The sequence below is a fragment of the Tenrec ecaudatus genome, chromosome 5 (genome assembly GCF_050624435.1).
Source record: "Tenrec ecaudatus isolate mTenEca1 chromosome 5, mTenEca1.hap1, whole genome shotgun sequence".
NCBI lineage: Eukaryota > Metazoa > Chordata > Mammalia > Afrosoricida > Tenrecidae > Tenrec > Tenrec ecaudatus.
The window spans coordinates 153,734,749-153,749,341 of record NC_134534.1 but is presented as its reverse complement, the minus strand read 5'-3'; the positions used below and the strand labels follow the sequence as shown (position 1 = coordinate 153,749,341).

At 39.5% G+C, this 14,593-nt stretch overlaps 1 pseudogene; it reads right to left on the bottom strand.

Moving 5' to 3' along the window:
• Window positions 1-952: 952 nt before the first annotated feature.
• Window positions 953-1,514, bottom strand: LOC142448988 (large ribosomal subunit protein mL42 pseudogene; annotated as a pseudogene).
• Window positions 1,515-14,593: the final 13,079 nt, after the last annotated feature.

Genomic DNA, 14,593 nt, shown 5'->3' with positions numbered 1-14,593 from the left:
TTGCATAGTAATACTATTTATTGCTATTGCATAGTAATACTATTTATTGCTATTGCATAGTAACACTATTTATTGCTATTGCATAGTAACACTATTTATTGCTATTGCATAGTAACACTATTTATTACTATTGCATAGTAACACTATTTATTACTATTGCATAGTAACACTATTTATTACTATTGCATAGTAACACTATTTATTACTATTGCATAGTAACACTATTTATTACTATTACATAGTAACACTATTTATTACTATTGCATAGTAACACTATTTATTACTATTACATAGTAATACTATTTATTACTATTACATAGTAATACTATTTATTACTATTACATAGTAATACTATTTATTACTATTACATAGTAATACTATTTATTACTCTTACATAGTAATACTATTTATTACTATTGCATAGTAATACTATTTATTACTATTGCATAGTAATACTATTTATTACTCTTACATAGTAATACTATTTATTACTCTTGCATAGTAATACTATTTATTACTATTACATAGTAATACTATTTATTACTCTTACATAGTAATACTATTTATTACTATTACATAGTAATAAAAGGATCAACCTAATAAGAAGGCAAAAACCATATAGATATATATATGCACCAAACAGCAATGCTCCAAAATACATGAAACAGGCGCTGACTCATATGAGAGGCTCAATAGACAAATCCACAATAATAATAGGGGATTTCAGCTCTCCTCTTTCAGTTCTGGACAGAACATCTGAAAGGAAGATCACTAAGGCCACTGAGAACTTAAAACTGTAAGCTAGTTGAACCAAAACAACACATATATTTTTTTTAATTTTTAAAAATTATTTTATTTGTAACATAGTAGGCACTACATCGGATACTTTTCTCAAGTGACAAATGAGGCAAAAGATAACATTTCTCTATGATTCCTAATGAGAACCTCGAAATCATCTGTCTTTTGGAGGATTCAATTTCTTACGATGTCTGTGATACTGCCCATGAGGATACCAACGGTGCTTCATGGTAAAGAACATTTTGCTAAGTTGTTCTATCATCGGTCCTTGTTGAAGGGGCTGATCTTTCATTTCTAATCTACCTTTCAGCACATGATCATGTGTTTCTTCACTGTTATGCATAGGATCTGGCCGAGGAATAGGTTTCGTATGTTCATATGGAATGTCCACAGGAGGGTGGTAGCGTACTATTGTCCTGCCATCTGATGTCAAAGCAAGCTCTACCTTGCAATTATAGTCATCTGGGAGAGGCGGTGTAGATTGATGACAAACACTGCATAAAATTCCATTTCGAATTGATAAGAAATGTTTCAGGGCAGTTCTGTTTGACAGTGTCCATGTTACTGCTGCTACTGCCATGGTGGACCAAGATATGTGTATCAGATGGTATGGCAAAAGATGTTATGCAGAGAAACTGAAACATCTGCTTCCAGGCACATCTATTTTCATCCCTTGACGGGTCCTCACGGCGAAACCGCCATGTTGTCTCCCATCGGCTCCTCAACAACATATACATTTTTATATATTCTCCTCACCAACAGAATGCTATCCATTTTCTCCAGCTCATAAGGATTGTCTTCCAGAATAGATTACATGCTCATTTACAGACATTGAGTCCATACTAACTCATAGTGATTCTATAACACAGGGGAGAATTGCCCCTTTGGGTTTCTAAGACTCTCACTGTTTATAAGAGTAAAATAGTCTCATCTTTCTCCCAAGTAGTGAATGGTGGATTTGAACTGTTGATCTTTTTATTAGCAGCTGAATATGTAACCCATTATACCACCAAAGCTATAAGAACACCTAAAAAAGTTATAACTATTTTAAAAGACTGAAATAATGAAAAGCATCTTGTCTGAATATAATGTTATGAAACTCCAAATCTACAACAATGAAAGCAAAGAAAGATGAATACATAGAATGATTTGATGCACTCCAACAAAATGATTGAATCATAGATCCAATCAAATGTGAAATTAAAAAATTCTTCATACTCAGAGGGAAATTTTAGAAACAAATGCCTACAATTTTAGAAACAAATGCCTAAGAAGGAAGATCTCTGCCTCCGGGTGCTCCTATCAGAGCATTTCTACATTGATGATGTCATCATCACATTCAGGGCTACTTCCCCACCAAACCTAAGATTAGGGCACCCTTAGCTAAATCCCAGCTGACTACTGCAGTAGAACCCAGTGGGGGCTGCTCCGGAAGGAATGGGGCCTGAGTCACAAACTGCCAACAAGGGCAGCTTCTCAATAACCCCTTCCTCATGTGAAATGAAACAGGCAGAACCCACGCCCCTCTCCAAAAAGAACACACCTCTTCAACTACTCTGACTCAGGCACAGACCCCTAGATTAAGTGTGTGATGCCCCTATGCAGGAAGCGCATTTGAACGTTCCTCGGGCTTCGTCCTGATAGCAGAGGTGGCACAGGATGAGAGTGTGGGATTGCAGTAAAACCTGGTGCCTCCCTGCAGAGATTTTTTAATTCCTTTTTTTATGCCACAAGAAGTCATTTCTGTTTCGTTTTTTTAAGGGGAAAGCAAGAGGTCGAACAAGCCACATTTCAGAAATACTGTCAGAATGGCTTTTAATAACTTTTAATTTTGACTGGTGCTATTTCATAGACTTCCAAAACAGCATTGCCAATTTTTTTGTTCAGTTTTGTTTTGGCACACGTTTTGAGGGGTAAAGAGATACAGAACAAGGATGAGGGAAGAGCCATGCCTTATCTCAACTGTTTTTGTAAAAATTTTAGGCAAAGGGATGATGGTTGCCTAGAGTTTAATTGTGTTTAATTAAAATCAGTATTTCTCTTTAAAAGAAGAAGAAGAAGATGATGATCCAAAGTCATAACTTAAGCTGACAACTTAGGCAAATAGAAAAAGAAAAGCCAAAGAAGCCAAAAGCTACCAGACGAAAGAAATAATACAGAGATCAAGGCAGAAATTAAGGAAATAGAAAGTGGCTAAACAATAGAAAGAATAAAATATTTTTAAAACAGAAATGTTTATTGACAAACTACTGACTGAATTGACAAACAAAAGGAAACCAGAGGCAAATAGCTAAATTAAGAACTAAAACTGTAGACGTCATTCACAACCAGTCCAGCGATGAGGAAAATATGAGCAATACCAAAAGGTCGTGATGATTATCATTACATTATGAATGCCTACAGTAGCCTAAATGTACCCAAAAATGCACTACAAGGAATGGTATTAAAGGGTGGGAGGAAGTCAAAGGGGGTTACAAGGAGATGGAAGTGAGAGCAGGACCTTCTTTCTAAGGAGGTCCAGGATGGACTCTGGTATAAAACTGGACTCAGTCTCAATTGTGCCACCAATTATGTGTTGTGAGTCATTTCACTTCTACTAATTTCAGTATTCTCATCTCTAAATAAACAGATCCCATTAGCTGACCTTTAAAGCCACCTGCAATGATGGCGTTCAACGTCTCAGCACAAAAATGACTCACGTGCACAGTACTGATGGGAATGAATGATTTCATTCTGACAGAATTTACAGATTACTAGGTTGATCCCCGTATAAGGCAAGAACTCCCCCAGAAAACGCTGTCAGCTCGAAGATGTAATGGAAACAAGCCAGCAAAAGGATTCTTCAGAGACGGTTATGAGAAACAGAGACGCCCTCTCAGTACCACTAGCAACAGAAGGCCTCAAGGAGCAAGAGAAGGAGTGTGCACTAACAAACAAGTCTGAGAGGAAAAAGAGGTGCAGGTGGGTGGTTGTAAGAATGTTTTCCCTTTCCTCGTGAATATGTTCATCATATCGCCCCACAACTCACTGTGTCTTCTGTCATCAGTATTCAGTGAATCAAATCTATCCCAGAGATGTTCTCAAACATTCAGGCGGGATAGACTCAAGGTTGTATTTTGGACTTGTTTTAATTTCCTTCAGCTTCTCCGTGAATTTACCAATGAGGAATTGATGGTCTGTTCCACAGGTGGCCCCTCACCTTGTTGTGCCTGATGATAGTGTGCTTCTCCATCATCTCTTCTCACTGAGGTAGACCATTTGATTCCTCCATTTATGTTGTTGGAGAAAAAAAAGGGAGGGGGTAAAAAGTCATTGTTGGGATTCATCAAGGGAAATGTAACCGAGAGAAATTACTGAAACCCAAATGAAGGCTGAGCATGATAGTGGGACAAGAGAAAAGTAAAATGAAATAGAGGAAAGAACTAGGAGGCAAAGGGCATTTATAGAGGTATAAATACAGGCATGTACATATGTAAATATATTCATATAGGATGATGGGGAAATAGATCTATGTGCATATATGTATAGGTTTAGTATTAAGGTAACAGATGGACAATGGACCTCCACTCAAGTACTTAATGCAAGAACACTTTGTTCTATTAAATTGGCATTCCATGATGCACACCTTCCCGACATGATTGCTGAAGACAAAGCAGGTGCATAAGCAAATGTGGTGAAGAAAGCTGATGGTGCCCGGCTAGCAAAAGATATAGCATCTGGGGTCTTAAAGGCTTGAAGGTAAACAAGCAGCCATCTAGCTCAGAAGCAACAAAGCCTACATGGAAGAAGCACCCCAGCCTGTGAAATCACGAGGTGTTGAAGGGATCAGGCATCATCAGAACAAAAAATCTTACCATAGTGAATGAGGGGGGGAGTACAGAGTGGAGACCCAAAGCCCATTTGTAGGCCACTGGAGATCCCCTTGCAGAGGGGTCTCGGGGAGGAGATGAGCCAGACAGGGTGCGATGTAGCAATGATAAAAAATACAACTTTCCTCTAGTTCCTAAATGTTTTCTTCCCCCCCCCCCCCCACCAAATATCATGATCCCAATTCTACCTCGCAAGTCTCCAGAGGAGGTACACTGGTACTGATAGGAACCAGAAACACAGGGAATCCAGGATGGATGATCCCTTCAGGACCAGTGGTGTGAGTGACAATACTGAAAGGGGGAACCGATTACAAGGATGTAAATGTGACCTCCTCCCTGGGGGATGGACAACAGAAAAGTGGGTGCAGGGAGACATCAGACAGGGCAAGATATGACAAAATAATAATTTATAAATTCTCAAGGGTTCATGAGGGAGTGGAGAGCATTGAGGGAGGGGAAAAAATGAGGACCTGATGCCAGGGGCTTAGGTAGAGAGCAAATGTTTTGAGAATGATGAGGGCAATGGATGTACAAATGTGCTTTACACGATTGGTGTATGTATGGATTGTGAGAAGAGTTGTACGAGCCCCTAAGAAAATTATTAGAAAAAAAGATAGATCTTCAGGTAAACAAGCAGCCATCTAGCTCAGAAGCAACAAAGCCCACATGGAAGAAGCACACCAGCCTGTGTGACCACGAGGTGTTCAAGGTATCAGGCATCAAAGAACAAAAACTCATAGCATAGTAAATGAGGGAGTGTATGGAGTGGCGACCAAGCCAAAACCCAACTGTAGGTAATGGGACACCCCCTTAGAGAAAGGTCACGGGGAGGAGACGAGCCAGTCAGCGTGCAGTGTAGCAAAAATGAAACATACAACTTTCCTCTAATTCTTAAATGCTTCCTCCCCCGCCCCCACTACCATGATTCCAATTCTACCTTACAAATCCGGCTAGGCCACAGGATGTGCACTGGTACAGATAGGAACTGGAAGCACAGGGAATCCAGGACAGATGATCCCTTCAGGACCAGTGGCGAGAGTGGCAATACCAGAGGGTGGAGGGAAGGTGGGGTAGAAAGGGGGAACTGATTATAAGGATCTACATATAACCTCCTCTCTGGAGAACGGACAACAGAAAACTGGATGAAGGGAGACATCGGACGGTATAAAATATGACAAAATAATAATTTATAAATTATCAAGGATTCATGAGGGAGTGGGGAGAGGGAAGGGAGGAGGGAAATGAGGAGCTGATGCCAAGGGCTTAAGTGGAGAGCAAATGTTTCGAGAATGGTGAGGGCAACGAATGTACAAATGTACTTGACACAATTGATGTATGTATGGATTGTGATCAGTTGTATGAGCCCCCAATAAAATGATTAAAATTAAAAAGTCATCGTTCTGGCAAAATTTGAAATTTCAGTCTCCAGAGTTTTTCTGTCATTGGGCCATACTTTCCAACTATTGACCCTTCCTCCTTGTTTCCAGTTTTCAGATTCCAGTTACAAAAGTTTATCAGTGCATATTGTTTGCACACTTGATCAATTTCAGAATGGAGATCATGGCAAATTCTTCAGTTTCCTTATCAATATTAGCTTTAGTGGTTGGTATGTAAATTGAACAATGGTTGTATTAACTAGCAGATAGATATAATCCTATCACAGGTAACTTTGTTCTTCAAGATAGATCTTGAAATATTCTTATTGACAATAAATGTGACACCATCCCTCTTGAATTTTTCATTTCTGGCCTAGTAAGCCATGATAGTCCAACTCAAAATGGTACATTCCAGTTGACTTCCACTCACTAGGACATCGATCTTTATGCATGCCATTTAATTTTTAGTGACTTACAATTTTTCTAGATTAATACATTGTACATTCCACACTTCAACTATTAATGGATATTTGTAACTGTTTCTTCTCATGAGAAAAGGATGCCTATATCAAAGACACATGTAAATTCAAGTTCTCCAAAAGTCAAGCTCACTGACATCCAGTTGGTTCCAACGTACGGAGACCTTATAGGGCAGAGTAGAAATGCCCCTTTGGGTTTCCAAGACTTTAAATCTTTATAGACATAGAGAGTCTCGTCTTTCTCCCTTGGAGAGACTGGTGGGTTGAAACCATTGATCTTGCTGTCAGTAGCTCAGTATGTAGCCCACTACACCACCAGAACGCGCTCTGTACATTTAATTAAGAGCAAAAAAATGATTCTGGAATTACATAAGGACAAATATGGGCACATAAATATATGAGTATCTACAAGTTTACACCACCACTTGTCTGTTGGTTTTGCGTGTCGCTATGATGCTGGAAGCTATATCACTCGTTTGCAAATGCCGCCAGTATAGTCAAGGTAAACATGTTCCTGCCAAACTAAAATAGACTAAAAGAAATAAATAAGGAGTCCCCTTCTGAGGGTTTGATCACTGAAAATTTTAGGCATGGCTATGGAGTATTATCTAATATAATTCCAGAAGATGCACCCTCCGGTTAGAAAAGAACTCAACATCTGACCGCAAAGGAGGGTCAACCTCCATGATATGGAGAGAGCAAGGGTTCCAGGACCTTCTTTCATGGATGTAGCACCACTCAAAATGAGGAGAAATAGATGCAGAGATCCATTAATCAATCATCATAAAATGGAATATACAAAGTATGATTAGAGGCAGGAAAATTGGGTATTGTCAAAAAAATGAAATTGAATGTGTAAAGATCAATATCCTAGATATTAGTAAACTGAAATGGATTTGTAGTGGCCATTGAGAATCAGATAATCATATGGTCTAGAATTCTAGGAATATCAATTAGTTAGGAATGGCATCATAGTCATAATTTTTTCATTTTCAAGTACAATGAAAGCACCAGAAGTACACTGTTATTAGTGGTAAGATAATGACTATACTTCTACAAGGAAGGCCAGTTAACATAACTGTTATTCAAGTTTATGTATCAGCCACTAATTCTAAAGATGTTGAAGATTTTTACCAACTTCCATGCTTTGAATTTGATCAACCATGTAATCAGATGCATTGATAATTACTGATGATTGGAATGCAAAAGTTGGAAACAGAGATCAAGGTCCAGCAGTTTCAAAATGTGGCCTTGGTAATAGAAACAAAACTGGTGATCACGTGATAGAATTTTGATAAACCAACAACTGATACATTGCAAAAACTTTTTTCCCACAACATAAACAGTAACTATACACAAGATCTCATCAGATTAAATACACAAGGATCAAGTCAAGCACATCTATGGAAAGAGATGTTGGAGAAACTCAATACCATCTGTCAGAACACAGTCTGGAACATCATTTGCTCATTTGCAAGTTGAAGCTGAAGAATATTAAAACAAGTCCAAGAGAACCAAAAATGACTCAGATGATCGTCCACCTGAATTAAGAAAACAGGAGTAGATTTGAAGCATTGAACATGAATGGCGAAGAGCAGATGAGCTGTGGGGCGACATCAAAGACATACATGAAGAAATCAAAAGTTCCTTTAAAAATGAAGAAAAGGAAGAGAAAACCAAATGGACGTTAGAAGGCACTGTGAAACTTTCTCTTGAGTGTAGAAGAGTTAAACTGCAAAGACGCGATGGTGTAAAAGGGGTAAGCAGAAGATTTCAAAGGGTAGCTCAAGAAAACAAAGCGATATACTGAATTGTGAAATGTCCTGGAATTATAAACCCACAAGGTAAAAATACATTCAGCAAATCTCAAGCTGAAAAAAAAAACTAAAGAAATAAGTCAGGATTGAAGGATTGAAAGATTCTATTGGCAAAATATTAAATGATAATAGAAGATGGAAGGTATACATAATTAGTTTACCAAAAATAACCTGGTTACATTAAACTGTTTGGGGAGGTAACATATGATTAAGAAGTGATAGCACTGGAGAAATAAGTCTAAGTTGTATGAGGACTTGATGACAAACTATGCTCCAAGGACTGAGTGCAGACCAGCAGAAATGTTTCAGCCAGCAGATGCACGGCTGGAGGTCATTCATTACTGGTCCATGCCAATAAAGTTGGAAGACTGGAAAAGATCCATATTCACCATTCTAAAGAAAGGGGAGCCAACAGGATGTGGAAATCATAAAAAAAAAAAATAATTGTCACGTGCACATGAAACATTTCTAAAGATAATTCAAAAATAGTTGTAATTGTACACAAACAGGGAAATGGTAAAAATTCAATCAGACTCAGAAGTGGAGTGAAATATATCATTGTTTATGTAAGATGACCTTAACTGAAAACAGAACCAGAAAGATGTGTATCTGTGTCTTCTTGGCCATGCAAAGACTTTCAACTGTGTATCATAGAAATAAATAACATTGCAAAGAAGGGGAATTCTAAGCACTTACTTGTGCTCATGCAGAAGTAAATAAAATAGAGCCAGTTGTTCAAATAAAACAAAGAGATACTTCCTGGTTCAAAACCAAAGAAGGCGCATGTTAGAGTTACTTCCTTTTACCATATCTAGCCAATCCCTCTGCTGAACAAATGAACTGAGAGGCTGGCCAACCTGAAGAAAAATATAGGCAGGATTGGGGAAAGGCTCCTCAAGTCACCTGCAATGTGCAGAGGACATAAGGTGCTTGTTGAAAGTGAAGAGAAATTGAAGAAGTGACAAATTAAGACAATTACAACCATCGATGTGGATTCTATTTTAACATTTCAAAAGCCTCACACTGCATCAATAAGCAGCACTGCAATAAACAGAAAAGTGAACCTGTCATTAATTTCATCGTACGTGGATCCACAGCTAACACTCATGGAAACAGCTATCGGGAAACCAAACAGCCGGTTGCATGGCAAACATCTGCTGCAATGGATCTCCTTAAAATGCTGAAGCAAACACAACACTTTGAAGTGTAAGATGCGCCCAACCCACGCCAGAGTATTTTCCATCACCATACATGTGAAAAATGGACAATAAATGTAAAAATCCTAAGAATGGATGCCTTTAAATTATGGTATTGGCCAAGAATATTGAATATACAATGGACTCTGGAAGAACAAACAAATCTGTCTTGGAAGAATACAGCCAAAATGTTCCTTACAAGCGAGAATGGTTAGAATGTGTGTCATGCGCTGTTGATGGGTTGACAAGAGGTATTAGTCCCTAGGGAAGGACACCGCACTTGGGAGAAGGCCAGTAAAAAAGGGGGAAGATACTCGAGGATCTAGATTGACACTGGCTGCACCCATGGGCTCAGCACAGTAACAACTGTACGGATGACACAAGACTGAGCAGTTTTCTCCTGTTATTCATAGGGTCACTAAGAGTCAGAACCAACTTGGAGGCATGCAACAAAGCAAACAACGCGATGTGCCTACATATACACGAGAACAGAAGCCACACGGTGCCTGGCTATCCGCAAGAATGGCGTGTAGGGTTTTAAAAGCTTATCTTAAAACAAGCGGCCACCTAAGAGAGGGCATCAAGTAAATCCACATGAAAGAAGCACACCAGCCTGTGTGATCCAAGAACTGTAGACAATAAAATCCAAATCCGAAGGAGAGATGGGATCAGAGCTCAAATTGTCAATACCTGGTATGCAGAAGGCTAAGAGCCTTGGTGGGGTCATGGTTACACATTAGGCTGTAATCTTCAAGGTTCACAGTTCAAACCCACCAGTAGCTCCTTGGGAGAGAGATGGGGCTTTCTACTATCATAAACAGTTGCAGTCTTAGAAACTCACAGGGGCAGTTCTACCCTCTCCTTAGAGGGCTGCTATGAGTCAGCTTCGACTTGATGCCAGTGAAGTTAGAGTATGGATGACAGTGGAGCCCAAAATCCACCTGCAGGGTCCCTACATGGCTCAAACGTCCTGTGGCTCCCCCTCAACAGAGTCCGCAGATGTGAACAGATGGGATTATGTGTGCTATCAGATCGAGGGCATTTAAGGTCGATTTTGGCAGATGTAGTTCAATTAAACTAGATTATCATATCATCTCATCTCTTTTGACCCCTTTTAAAGTTCTTTCAGTTTTTAATATTTTCTGCTTTCTTTTTAATTGAGGTTTTTCTGTTTTGTCTGGTCATTGTTGTTGGATTTGTTTATTTGTTTGCTTCCTGTGTTGCTTTGTATGATTTTCTGTATGTGAAATATAGACTAGGTTATTTGGGGGGGGGTTGTCAAGAATGAGGGCCAAGCATGAGAAGAAAATATTCTGAAATTGATTATGGTGATAATTTCACAGCTCCTCCTAATATTATTAAACAATCAACTTGGATGATATGTGACATATATGCCAATATAACTACTTCAAATGTTTTTAAAGAATTATCTATATGTTCATGTAAATACAGATATGTATAGGCAGATGTGTATGTTCATTGAAGACACTGTACAAGGGCTCTCCAGAGATGACCAAGCACCATTCCCGATCAGCATTCTGCATTTGAAGGCTTGGGATCATAGAGCCGTGGGAGAACTTATGCAATTGGAGAAATATAACTCTTAAAGTTCATCTTCTGCATCCCAGTGACGTGAATAGTGTCTGGGGACTTAACAGCTTGTGAGTGGCTATCTAAAATACAAGGAGACTTCAAAAGGTTTATGGAGAAATTCAATCCTCTTTAATTCTATTTTCCATGAACTTTTTTAGTCCACTCCTACGACTCTCAAGCTCAACTTGTCAACGAGTAAGAAGGTAACCAAAATCAGGAAGAGGAAACAAGGCTGTAGAAACAAGACTTAAGGCCTACACCAGTTACGCCCTCAACTACCCTGAGACAGAAGAATTAGATTGCGTTTCCCCCACTAACACTGACTACCTCCACTGACCAATCTATGTGGAGCCATAAAAATGACCCTCTTTAGAACTGAAGAAAATTTCAGAACAAAACTCAAATTCTTTAAAAATGACTTGAATAATTGGGCCAGTGATTTCAGAAGACTTCCTGAGATAGGCTTCCAACCTTGAACTGAGTCACCCTTGAGTGACACACACAATTAAGGAGATTCCCTTTAGATCAATTCTGTACTACCAAAAAAAAAAATCTGTCTAAATCCAAATGGACAGCATTTCATCGAAAGCAAGCATGAGCAGCTAAGGGACAGAGAATGGGGAGTGTAGGCCGACCTTGTTTTCCTGCACGTTACAGATACTGTGTTGTTTCGCAGATTGAGGCTTGAGGCAGCCCTGCATCAAGCTAATCTATCAGCATCATTTTCCCAGCAGCATGTACCCGCTCGAAGTCCCTCTGTGTTGTATTTCGGCAATCTTTTAAATTCTTTCATAATTATATTGTATACTTACTAAGCTCCAGTGTAGTCTAAACATAGCTTCTATACACACCAGGGGAGGAGAACCCATGACTCAATTTATTATGACATTTTCTCTACTGAAGTGGTCTGGAGCCAAACCCACAATACCTCTGAGGTACGCCTGCACTAGACAGTGAACAACCAGATCACATGTAATGAGACTGCTAACACACTGAAAAAAATGCTACTAGTGTCGTAGATCAATTTGTGTGGAAACTGTCAAAGGGAAGCCTAAGTTGTGTAAAGCTACACCAAAAACATAGTCAAATATTATTTTTTAAAATAATTCAATGAAAATATTTCCGAATACATTCAACACTTTCATATTCCCTCAACCACAACACACTGCATATAATTACATATTTTAATAAGTCTATAGACTTATTCCATGGTGCTCTCCCACTCAGATGCCATCAGGGATTACTGAGCGTGTGCATCTACCTACCTTGTCAGACGATCACGCCTTTGGAAGCCTTGTGTTCTCCTAGCAGCTGTTATTTTCTGTTGTCCAGGCATACTGCCCTTTTCTTGATTTCCACCCCTCGCTTACGGTAACTAAAGTTGCCTCACTTACGGTAACTAAAGAGACCAATTCAACTTGTGGGTCCATTCAGAGGATATCAAGGGGCTTGAAGGAAGCACTCTTGGGAAGCGATGGCTTGTGTGGAAGTGACGTGGATTTTGTGATCCAGCTTTAGATGCTCAGCCGCCTTTCTTTTAGATCTTCATTTTCATGATTGGATGATGGAGATGTTGCTTCTTGGTTAGCTATGACTACTACACTTGAGACACTTATGCTGTTCTTTAATATCATTATATAAAATATTCTTAGTATGTGTTTATAAGATATACCTCTGCTCATATACGTACACGTACTTACGTTGCAGATGATGTCCGAGCTCAGTGTGTGACTTCCCCAGTCCCTCATGCTCTCAAACCCATTTCTCCAGTAAGATTCTTCCATTCCCATTATCGTGTGTTTTAACTTGTTTCTCTTTTGTCTTCCTTCACACTGAAATCTATGCATTTATCCTTATGGATGCTTTGGTTTGTCTCACGTATGTCTTCCCCCTGGGAATTTGAAATCAGTGACCATCGCATGAGGGCCAGAGAAGAACGGTGTTCCACGGGGTTGACAGTAGCTGATTTTTTTAAAAGTAGGCCACCAGGTCATTCTTTCAAGGTGACACAAATCTCCAACCTTTCAGTTAGAAGCAAGCATGTTCACCATTAGTACTTGATTATAAGTCACTTAAAAGCAAAGACCATCTCCCACTTTGTCATCGGTGCATCTTGGCCCCTAGGTCAAAGCCTGTGGGGGGAAAGTTGTTTACTCCTTAGGCAAACAGGACAGGACTGCCACCTTGCATGGGTGCATGGCCTGTGGGAGAATGCTGACAGCTCAGCCATGGGAGCTGATGAAGCAATGGCTGGCCTGTCTCTCTGCCTGAGATAAACAAACACCTGCCTCCTGTTCCCTGACTTAAGCTGCAGAAGGCAGCCGTCTGCAAACTTATCAATTACACCATGTTCCCAACCTCATCCTCCCCTCCCATCTGTGCACAACTTGGTTGAAGTCTTAATGCTCCTTTGTATACTCTCAAAGAATTGTGTAATGTCCCTTTGTGTATAATCCCGTCACGTGTTTCAGGCTGCAGGCAGGGAACGTATTTAAGCCGGCCCCTAATCAAGTCCGGAGCCCTATAGTGTCTATATTGCGGGGACCCCCGTACCCTAATTTTGGCTGTCCCTTCTCCTTCAGATCCTACCTTCTCAGTACGTAGAGCCATTCAGTGGCTCAGAGCTCAGAGCTCATAGACACAATTAGTAAGACTCAGAAACTTAGAAGAAAAATAAACTGTTCATTTATGTTAACTCAGCACTTGGGACCAATAACCTCATGGGGGGGTGAGAGGGAAGCAAAGCTACATTTTGTCTTCTCAGAATGTGTCCTCCTGTGCTATCTACAGAGTAATTAGAAGCCTTCGGGAGCCAAGTCTCTGGGTCTTGTTTACACTCACAGAACTTTTAGGAAAGCCCTCTTTCCCAACCACATAGACAACAGCTAAATAGATTGAAGTGTAACACAATGTTACCATTGAAATCATGGGAGAAAAAAATGTGCGAGTATGTATGATTCCATTTTCATTTAGCGATAAGACTCATATCTGTATCTGTATGGTGTCATTATATTTCACTGAATCATCAAACCGACAGCCGAGGACACCAGAGCTTCTCTTCCCATCCAGCTGCATTTGTGTATCGGATAAATTGAGTATTCCCAATGTCTATGCATTCCTTACTTTGACACTACCCATTCCCAGCCTTTGAAGTGCTAATTTGGATAAATCCAGGAATGTAAAAATTCTTCATTCCAAAGGAATTTTACTCAAATTCTGCAGTATTTATCCTTGTTGCCTTTTTTTTTCTCTCAATGCCTTTTCCACTCTTATTCTTCTTTTCAGTCTATAAATCTGAGCGCAGACCCTCCTGGGAGTCCTGTGTTTACTATAGAGTGAGTGAGAGTATTTAGCTGATATTTTTAAGTAAATGAGTTTGTGGTTTCCCTTGAAGGAGCAAAAACTGACCTCTAATCTCTGAAATTAACTGTATCATGCTATAATTCAAATATAGATTATAGAAAA